This window comes from Pongo pygmaeus, chromosome 1 (genome assembly GCF_028885625.2).
Source record: "Pongo pygmaeus isolate AG05252 chromosome 1, NHGRI_mPonPyg2-v2.0_pri, whole genome shotgun sequence".
Classification (NCBI taxonomy): Eukaryota; Metazoa; Chordata; class Mammalia; order Primates; family Hominidae; genus Pongo; species Pongo pygmaeus.
This window is the reverse complement of record NC_072373.2, coordinates 81,886,162-81,895,990: the sequence shown is the minus strand read 5'-3', so window position 1 is coordinate 81,895,990 and position 9,829 is coordinate 81,886,162.

The window sequence follows — 9,829 nt, the reverse complement described above, 5'->3', positions numbered from 1 at the left end:
GTGAGCATAGTCTGCATTCATCATGAAACACTATCTTCTACCACGAGGAGGTTAATGTAAATCACCGAATCCCAATGCCTTGTGACTTTCATAGGATTCCTGATCATGCATGTTGATGTACTGGCTCTTCACTTTGGGCTTTCTGATGTTTATTCACACCTTTGGAGAGTTGCAACTTGCCACATACGAAATTAGACTCATAGTATAGTGAACTTCACCCCCAAAATTTTAAAAATGTATTTCCCCCCGGTTTTAAATTGCCTTTGAAATTAAAAAAAAAAAAATTTAGACTTAGTACCAGAACCAAAAATACCTAGATTTTTGGAGAACTCATTACATACATAGAAACATGAATATGGTTTACCACTGTGTGTGTGTAGGATGTTAGAGTTACCTGTCCTCCATCTTTAGGTGCTTTTTCTTAAATGTGGTTCTACTTATACTGATATTTTTAATTGCCATCTTCCATGCAACCTCAGAGTGAATAAACCCCTTAAATTTGGTGCTGGTTCGAAAAAGTCTAAAGGGTTTATTAGGGGTTGTTTTTCGCAAATATTACATCAATCCTTAAAGCAACAAGATTGATTTTCTGCTTAAAATATTTGGGAAAATAGTTGAGGAGGAGGGGGTTTTAAAATATAAAAGCAAGTTTTTCTATTTTAAGGTGCATATTTGTAACATTACAGGGGATGAAGTAAAATGTAATTAGCTCAAGACTTAGGGAGTACAGAAAGTACACAGAAGTAAATTTCAAATCCATTTGATTATTTTGATAATGACCCCTTAGTCATTTTATATTCTTGTCTGCCTTTCTAGAAAAATGGTCTTCATAAAGTGGAAAGTGATTAAAAAGCATTAAATAAGAAATTATTTGAAGTGGATTTTTTAAAATAATTTTTTGAAGAGCAGGGGGAAAATTCATCCCTTTTCTGATTTGAAATACGTTGTACATATTTCCATTTGATGGATAAATCATTAAGTAGGAATATTTGATTTAAAGTATTAGCAAAACTCTTCAGGTGTTAGCCTGAAGATAAATTTTAACAAAACATATACACTTGGGTATCCGTCATTGCTTCAACTCTAGTGTATTGCTGGAGCCAATAGGCAGGGTATATTTTATTAGCTAAATTTGGTATTTGTCTTCTGCCTTCTGTATCACCTCCAAGCTATAGGAAATCAGGATTTTGTTGGCTTTAAGAAAACACATGGTATGTTCACTGTATATTAAATATACCTGTATTTAATGTTTTCTCTTAGGACAGAAAAGTACACACACACACACACACACACACACACACACACACACACACACACGCACACACACACACATTGTGTTCAGCTTTCTGTTTTATGTTATTTGCCATTCAGATTAGAACAGAACAGACTCTATTCATGCAAACTATATGAAATGAAAAATTTTTAAGACTTCGTTAATTGGAGTTTCTGGGCAACATCTCGTGTGTGTGTGTGTGTGTGTGTGTACAGACACATTTTTTTTTTTAACTTGTTGATTCAGATGTCTTGGTCCCTGAATAGTCCTAGATTACTTATTTTGAGAATTCATTGTTAAAAATTACAGGGAATTAAAATAATTGCTTTTTTTTTTTTTTCAGAGGGTAAGAGATGGGTAGAACGAGTATGCCTCTGAAAAATTTATTAGTTTATTCTTGTGGAGAATACCAAGAAAATGTGTGTTTGCCCATTGCTAAATATGATATATGCCATTTTATATTTATTTGTCCCAAGTGTCTTTTTGTAAGAGAAGAATAAACAATAAGGAATTACTGATCAAAGTTTTACTATTTCATTTATTTGAGTTTTTCTTAGAGCTTAATTAAAGAAGAGTGGTTTGAGGTATACTTTTCTTATTTGTGCTTTATGTTTTGAACTCAGTCAACACTGTAGACAGTCTCCAGGCAGGTTATAAATTAAAACCTAACTGATGGTTCAGAATACAATTTCCCAGTTTGCCTTTGGGCTCTTGCCTCTCCTCTCCCTCTGTTCATCAATATTTCCATGGATGTTTTTAACAGTATTTTCTGTATGTTGGGTTAATGTTTTTGGTTTTTGAAAATATGAATACCTGTCATATGTATTAGTTTTGAGTACTGTATGTACAATTATGGTGCTAGGTATAATAGATTACAACAATGAAGCAATGTAGTATATGTTTTTGTGGGATTAAAGTCTAATGGAGGAGACAAAGTAAAAAAATTACTAATTTTAATATGTGCAGTGATGGAAATGATACTGACTTAAGAGTAACAGAAAATCAACTAACTTTAGTAGAGGTAGTCAGAGCTCTGCTTCTGAAGAAGATGTGGAAAACATCAAGAGACTCTCATTCCCATTTTAACAAGGAGAAAAGGCTGGGTCATCTATAAAATTAAAGCTTTTTTTCTTGAGCATATCAAAGAACTGAAATTACAAGGCAAACAAACCAAATCCCAAAGAATGATAAGCCCTACAAGGAGAGATGGGACATACTGACTGTTTAACCTTAGGAAGAACCCCAAGAGAAAGAGATGGCCTTTATATAAACAGGTAAAATATTAGCAAAAATTTTAACAAATTCCTAAAGTGTACATGTGGGCTAGCATACCAGTTTGGAATAGCCAAGAATCTGAAATAAGGGAACTTCATACACACTCACAAGTTCTTTCCCAAGGGCCTACACCAGGACTTAAGAAAGACTGGAAGCAGGGTGGGGTACCAGAAAGTCTCAGTAGGTGGTTTAAGCAAACAAGGTAGTTGGCCACCATGAAACTCTGCCTACTTTCAAGCTCTTCTCTTGAATGATGCGAAAGCCTTAGGCTACTGTAGGGAGGAGCAACAGTCATTCCTAGGGCCCAGGCAGAAATTCATTGCTCTGGGGTAGGAATGTAGACAAAACCCATCAGCTTTTGAGAGAGAGGTAGGAAATGTTCTGCCTTCAGGACACAGGAAAACAATATTACTGCTAGAGGAGTAGAAGCGAAAATTGACCTTGGAGGATAGGCAGAAAATCTGGGCCCAGGAAGCCACATGGATAACATAAAGAGGTCTGCTCCCAGTGGGGAATGGGCATGAAATTGTTGCACAAGACCAACAATAGATTTGAAACAGATTTTGACTACTATTGAGAAATGGTGCAGGAATGTTGAGAAAGCCACATCCCTGAAGGCCAGGTACACAAAGCCTGCCTAAGACCGAGGCTAGCCAAGGACAAAAAAAAAAAAACCCTGTCTCTGCTATAAGCCTAGCACTACGTAACAAGAAACACCAGTCTGTTGAGGAAGCAGCAAGGGTGTAAATATAGATCCTCTCTGTGGTGTAGGCATACAAGGATCCCTGAAAATTGAGGGTGGGACTCAGAAAAGTCCTCCTGTACTCCAGGTGCACTGTAAGCATAAGGTAATAGCAGTCAACCACTGGAAGAATTTGAAGCCTGTAGTATACTGAAGATAGTGACAGCATTAATCCAACCCAAACCCCTACAAACTGGTGTCTACATTGACACGATTTCCAAACTAATGGTCTCTGTGTTGGTCCATTTTGCATTGCTACAAAGGAATACCTGAGGCTGGATAATTTATAGACAGGAGGTTTATTTTGGCTCATGGTTCTGCAGATTATACAAGAAACATGGTGCCAGCATTTGCTTCTGGTTAGGCCTCAGGAAGCTTTTACTTGTGGCAGAAGGAAAGGGGAGCTGATGTGTCACATGACAAGAGCAGGAGCAAGAGAGATGCCAAGTTCTTTTTATTTATTTATTTATCTTATTTAATTAATTAATTTATTTATTGAGATAGCATCTCAGTCTGTCGCCCAGGCTGGAGTGCAGTGGCACCATCTCAGCTCACTGCAGCCTCTGCCTCCTGGGTTCAAGCGATTCTCCTGCCTCAGCCTCCTGAGTAGCTGGGATTACAGGCATGCGCCACCAAGCCCAGCTAATTTTTGTATTTTTAGTAGAGATGGGGTTTCACCATGTTGGCCAGGCTGGTCTCGAACGCCTGACCTCAAGTGATCCACCCACCTCGGCCTCCCAAAGTGCTGGGATTATAGGCATGAGCCACCGCACCTGGCCCAAGCTCTTTTTAAAAAACCAGCTTTCACGTGAACTAATGAAGAACTCATTACCCCAAAGAGGGCACTAAGCTGCTCATGAGGGATCCCTCCCATGACCCAAACACCTCTTACCAGGCCCTGCTTCCAACATTGAGAATTACATTTCAACATGAGATTTAGAAGGGACAAACATCCAAACTATATCAGTTTGACAGAAGTGTGTGCATTTCCAGGTGTAACACAATCTACCTTATTCCTTCTGTTATACACATGAGTCTGGCATTCAATCAAAAACCAACAGAATCAAATTCAGAAATGAAACAGGTTGGGACTAGCAGACCTTAAGACAATTAATATATTAACATATCTGGTGGAAAAGGTGGGAAATAACGAACAGATAGTGAATTTCAGCAGAGAAGTGGGTTAAAAAGGGCAAAATGGAAACACCAGATAGGCACTGTGGCCAGGCACTGTGGCTCACACCTGTAATCCCAGCACTTTAGGAGGCCGAGGCAGGTAGATCACTTGAGACCAGGAGTTTGAGACCAGCCTGTCTAACATGGGGAAACCCCAGCTCTACTAGAAATACAAAAAATTAGCCAGGCGTGGTAGCACACACCTATAATCCCAGCTACTCGGGAGGCTGAGGCATGAGAATTGTTTGAACTCGGGAGGCAGAGGTTGCAGTGAGCTGAGATCGTGCCACTGCACTCCTGCCTAGGCAACAGAGCAAGACTCTGTGTCAAAAAAAAAAAAAAAAAAGTCTACAATATCAGAGAGGATTTCTTCAAACTTGATACAGCTGAAGAATTCATGAACTTGAAAAGAGGTCCATAGCAAGTATCTAAACAGACAAAGCAAAAGAGAGTAGTGGTGGGGAAACAGGACAGGGCATCCAAGAACTGTGGGGCAAGATCAAATAGTCTGATGTACAGGCAAACCTTGAAAATATTACAGTTTGGCTGCAGACCACTGCCATAAAACAATATTTAGTCACATGAATTTTTTTGTTAACGAGTGCATATGAAAGTTATGTTTATACCATAGTCTATTAAGTGTGCAATAGCATTATGTCTAAAGAAAAACAACATACGTACCTTAATTTAAAAATGCTTTATTAAAACAAAATGCTAATAATCATCTGACCCTTCAGCAAGTAGGGGTATTTTTGCTGGTAGAGGACCTTGCTTTGAGTTGATGGCTGCTGACTGATGATGGCTGTGGCAATTTCTTAAAATAAGACATCAACGGCCGGGTGTGGTGGCTCACGCCTGCAATCCCAGCATTTTGGGAGGCCGAGGTGGGCGGATCACCTGAGGTTGGGAGTTCAAGACCAGCCTGACCAACATGGAGAAACCCTGTCTCTACTAAAAATACAAAATTAGCTGGGTATGGTGGCACATTCCTGTAATCCCAGCTACTTGGGAGACTGAGGCAGGAGAATCATGTGAACCTGGGAGGCGGAGGTTGCGGTGAGCAGAGATCGCACCATTGCACTCCAGTCTGGGCAACAGGAGTGAAACTCCTTCTCAAAAAAAAAAAAAAAGACATTCAACCCTCTTAGATCCTGCCACTACTTTATCAGCTAAGTAACTAAGTGTATGTAATATTCTAATCCTTTGTTGCCATTTCAACAATGCTTACGATATCTTCAACAGTAGATTCCATCTCAAGAAACCACTTTCTTTGTTCATCCATAAGAAGCAACTCCTCATCCTGTTAAAGTTTTGTCATGAATTTGCAATAATTCTGTCACACCTTTAGGCTCTGCTTCTAATTCTAGTTCTCTTGCTATTTCCACCCCATCTGCAGTGACTTCCTCCACTGAAGTCCTGAACCTCTCAAAGTCATCCACAAGGGTTGGAATCAACTTCTTCCAAACTCCTATTAAAATGTTGACATTTTGACCTCCTTCCATGAATCACAAATTGGCATCTGGAATGGTTAATCCTTTCCAGAAAGTTTTCAATTGACCTTGCCTAGATCCATGAGAGGAATCACTATCTATGGCAGCTATAGCCTTATGAAATATATTTCTTAAGAAATAAGACTTGAGCCCTCTCCCTCTCCCTCTCCTCCCTCTCCTCCCTCTCCTCCCTCTCCTCCCTCTCCTCCCTCTCCTCCCTCTCCTCCCTCTCCCTCTCCTCCCTCTCCCTCTCCTCCCTCTCCTTCTCCTCCCTCTCCCTCTCCTCCCTCTCCTCCCTCTCCTCCTCCCTTTCCCTCTCCTCCCTCTCCCTCTCCTCCCTCTCCTCCCTCTCCTCCCTCTCCCTCTCCCTCTCCCTCTCCCCTTTCTTCGGTCTCCCTCTGTTGCCGAAGCTTGACTGTACTGCCATGATCTCGGCTCACTGCAACCTCCCTGCCTCGGGCTCCTGTGATTCTCCTGCCTCTGCCTGCCCAGTGCCTGGGATTGCAGGCGCGCGCCGCCATGCCTGACTGGTTTTTGTGTTTTTGGTGGAGACGGGGTTTCGCTGTGTTGACCAGGCTGGTCTCCAGCTCCTGGCCTGGAGTGATCTGCCCACCTTGGCCTCCCGAGGTGCTGGGATTGCAGACGCAGTCTCGCTCACTCAATGCTCAATGTTGCTCAGGCTGGAGTGCAGTGGCGTGATCTCGGCTGGCTACAACCTCCACCTCCCAGCCGCCTGCCTTGGCCTCCTAAAGTGCTAAGATTACAGCCTCTGCCCCGCCGCCACCCAGTCTAGGAAGTGAGGAGCGTCTCTGCCTGGCCGCCAATCGTCTGGGATGTGAGGAGCCCCTCTGCCCGGCCGCCCTGTCTGGGAAGTGAGGAGCGCCTCTGCCCGGCCGCCATCCCGTATAGGAAGTGAGGAGCGTCTCTGCCCGGCTGCCCATCGTCTGGGATGTGAGGAGCGCCTCTGCCCGGCCGCCCTGTCTGGGAGGTGAGGAGCGCCTCTGCCTGGCGGCCTATCGTCTGGGAAGTGAGGAGCGCCTCTGCCCGGCCGCCCATCATCTGGGAAGTGAGGAGCGCCTCTGCCCGGCCGCCCCGTCTGGGAAGTGAGGAGCGCCTCTGCCCGGCCGCCCCGTCTGGGAGGTGAGGAGCGCCTCTGCCAGGCCGCCACCCCGTCTGGGAGGAAGTGAGGAGCGCCTCTGCCCGGCCGCCCCGTCTGGGAAGTGAGGAGCGCCTCTGCCCAGCCGCCCATCGTCTGGGAAGTGAGGAGCACCTCTGCCCAGCCTCCCCGTCTTTGAAGTGAGGAGCGCCTCTGCCCGGCCGCCCCATCTGGGAAGTGAGGAGCGCCTCTGCCTGGCCGCCCCGTCTGGGAGGTGAGGAGCGCCTCTGCCAGGCCGCCACCCCGTCTGGGAGGAAGTGAGGAGCACCTCTGCCCGGCCGCCCCGTCTGGGAAGTGAGGAGCGCCTCTGCCAGGCCGCCACCCCGTCTGGGAGGAAGTGAGGAGCGCCTCTGCCCGGCCGCCCCGTCTGGGAAGTGAGGAGCACCTCTGCCTGGCTGCCATGCCACCCCGTCTGGGAGGAAGTGAGGAGCGCCTCTACCCGGCCGCCCCGTCTGGGAAGTGAGGAGCGCCTCTGCCCGGCCACCCATCTTCTGGGAGGTGAGGAGCGCCTCTGCCCAGCCGCCCTGTCTGGGAGGTGTACCCAACAGCTCCAAAGAGACAGCGACCATCGGGAGCGGGCCATGAGGACGATGGCGGTTTTGTTGAAGAGAAGGGGGGGAAGTGTGGGGAAAGGAAGGAGAGATCACATTGTTGCTGTGTCTGTGTAGAAAGAGGTGGGCATAGGAGACTCCATTTTGTTCTGACTAGGAGAAATTCTTCTGCCTTGGGATGCTGTTGATCTATGGCCTTTCCCCCAGCCCCCTGCTCTCTGAAACATGTGCTGTGTCAACTCAGGGTTAAATGGATTAAGGGCGGTGCAAGAAGTGCTTTGTTAAACAGATACTTGAAGGCAGCATGCTCTTTAAGAGTCATCACCACTCCCTAATCTCAAGTACCCAAGGACACAAACACTGCAGAAGGCCGCAGGGACCTCTGCCTAGGAAAACCAGAGACCTTTGTTCACGTGTTTATCTCCTGACCTTCTCTCCACTATCATCCTATGACCCTGCCACATCCCCCTCTCCGAGAAACACCCAAGAATGATCAATAAATACTTAATTAAAAAAAAAAAGAAATAAGACTTGAAAGTTGAATGACTCTTTGATCTGTGGGCTGCAGATTGTATATTGTGTTAGCAGGCATGAAAACACAGCATTCATCTCCTTGTACATCTCTATCACAGCTCTTGGTTGACCAGGTACATTGTCAATGAGCAGTGATATTTTGAAAAGAATCTTTTTTTATGAACAGTAGTTCTCAATACTGGGCTTAAAATATTTAGTGAACGAGGCTGTAAAGAGATGTGCTGTTATCCAGGCTTTGTTGTAGAGCACAGGTGGTGGCAACTGATCATAATTCTCAGCTCTAGGATTTTGAGAATGGTAAATGAAACTTCCTCAGTATCAGCGGTAAGGCTGTTTTGCTTTATTATCATTTATGTATTCACTGGAGTAGCACTTTTCATTTCCTTCAAGAGCTTTTCCTTTGCATTCACAACTTGGCTAACTCGTACAAGATGTCTGGCTTTCATCCTATCATGCCTTCCTCACTAAGCTTAATCATTTCTAGCCTTTGATTTAAAGTGAAAGACATGTGACTCTTCCTTTCACTTGAACACTTAGAGGTCATTGTAGGTTATTAACTGGCCTAATTTCAATATTGTTATGTCTCAGGGAACAGAAAGGCCTGAGGAGAGGGAGAGAGATGGGACAATGGCAGGTCAATGGACCAGTCACAGCACACACTACATTTATCGATTAAGTTCATTGTCTTATCTAGGCAGAATTGTTGATATCCCCCAACAGTTAACAATAGTAACATCAAGGATCACTCATCACAAATCACCATACAGATATAATCAATGCAATATCTGTGAAGCACAATAAACCAAAGTACAAAAAAAGACATACACCCATATGTAATTAAAGTCCAAGAGAAAACAGAAATGGACTGTGGGATAAGAAATATCAGTAGAGGCCGGGCGCGGTGGCTCACGCCTGTAATCCCAGCACTTTGGGAGGCCAAGGCGGGCGGATCACGAGGTCAGGAGATTGAGACCATCCTGGCCAACATGGTGAAACCCCGTCTCTACTAAAAATACAAAAAATTAGCCAGGCGTGGTGGCACGCACCTGTAGTCCCAGCTACTCCAGAGCCTGAGGCAGGAGAATTGCTTGAATCCGGGAGGCAGAGGTTGCAGTGAGCCGAGATCGCACCACTGCACTCCAGCCTGCCAATAGAGCAAGACTCCATCTCAAAAAAAAGAAAGAAAAAAAGAAAAAATATATCAGTAGAGATAATGGCCAAGAATTTTCCAAAGTTAATGAAGAACAGTAACTCACGTTCCAGAATTCCAGAAATTCCACATTGTAAGTCCAACTGCTGAAACCAAAGATAAGAGTTAATCTCTCAAAGACAGTTGGAGGAAAAAGAAACATTATATACAGAGAAAGAAATACATAAGAATTATAGCCAACTTCTGGTCAGGGAGTAAATGAGGAAGGAAATAATGAAGTGAAGGTCCATGTAAGGAGCTTGGAAGTCATCATTCCATCCTGACAATAAGGAAAATGCTGGACAAAGTGAAGACACGACTCTTCTTGGATCCCTCAGAAAAGTGAGGTTACAGGGCAAAATGCTACTCCCAAAATTGAAGAGACAGGCAAATTACAGAGAATTACCACTTAATGGAGCGGGAACTCAGAAGCAAAAACCTCC